We start from the raw sequence: 1,426 nt of genomic DNA on the forward strand, positions 1-1,426 counted from the left end.
ACTTTGGCTCCTAGCTAGACATTCTTTGTGACCATCCCCCAGAGACATTGCACTCCCCACTAACTAATCAGAGGATCTGGTCTGGCCAAGACCCTCTCCTGCCTGTGCAGGTCAGGGTTGCTCAGTCTCTCTCCAAGTTGACAGGTGTGATGGCATGCATGGACAGAAGTAAGTGTGATATTGTAACTTGAGTCTATTGGGTGTAGTTATTCCAATGGCACTTCCAACTATAATAACCATCTCTCTCTCTATCTGTGTCTGTCTGTCTGTCTGTCGTTCCATCGTGTGTGTGTGTGTGTGTGTGTACAGTAGCAGTGATCGGGCGGGTCGCTCAGGTCTGACCAGCATCAAGAGCTGTCTGGAAGAGGGTCTGGAGCCCACCTGCTTTGAGAGCATTGATGACATTGGGGGGCTTTTTAAGGCCTGGGACCAGAGACCGAGATATACAGTACATTTGCAGATTTGTTCAGGCCATCATGATGGTTGCCATGTTGGCACAAATAGTACAAAGACATATCATTATTGTTTTGGTATCCCATTGGTAGTTAGTCTTGTCCCATCGCTGCAACTCCCGTACGGACTCGGGAGAGGCAAAGGTTGAGAGCCGTGCGTCCTCCAAAACACAACCCAGCTGAGCCGCACTGTATCTTGACACAATGCTTCTTAACCCGTAAGCCAGCTGCACCAATGTGACGGAGGAAACACTGTACACCTGGTGACCGTGTCAGCGTGCATTGCACCCGGCCTGCCACAGGAGTTGCTAGAGCGCGATGGGACAAGAACATCCCTGCCGGCCAAACATCCTTGCCTGGCCTGGCTGTTCTTCACTGTTCAAGAGGGTTCTGTGGGGTCCTGTCACCGCCTACCAGTACAGTATCACCAGCCCAGGGCACGCCGCGCCATCTTCACCCAGTTTGAATGCATGTTCTAGCCCTTCAAGACCAGACAGGTGACATGTACTTCAGAAATATTCACACTAAACATGCAGGTAACTGACAAAATAAAGGAAACACCAACATAAAGTGTATTAATAGGGCTTGGGCCACCACGAGCCAGAACAGCTTCAATGCACCTTGGCATAGATTCTACAAGTGTCTGGAACTCTAAGAAATTCCATCATTTGGTGTTTTGTTGATGGTTTCTGTGTGAAAAGAAACATTTATAAATACGTTATTCCCTGCTGTCAGTATTCTGGTCTGCACTTTATCTTACATGTCCACCCCTTCAAGAGGATTCTGTCAAAACAAGTTGAAGGTAACATGGTGGATGGTGAGATGAGTTCATCATGTTTGAGTTTCAGGTTCTTCCCATAGGTAGATGAAATTGAGTTCTGTAGGCTAGTAACAACCCTCAGGGTTATTTAAGTATGTCAGAAAAGGGTTAGCCTATAGCAGTGGTTCTCAAACCTCTCCTCGGGGATCGCCAG

This window comes from Salmo salar, chromosome 10, assembly GCF_965601325.2.
Source record: "Salmo salar chromosome 10, fSalSal1, whole genome shotgun sequence".
Classification (NCBI taxonomy): Eukaryota; Metazoa; Chordata; class Actinopteri; order Salmoniformes; family Salmonidae; genus Salmo; species Salmo salar.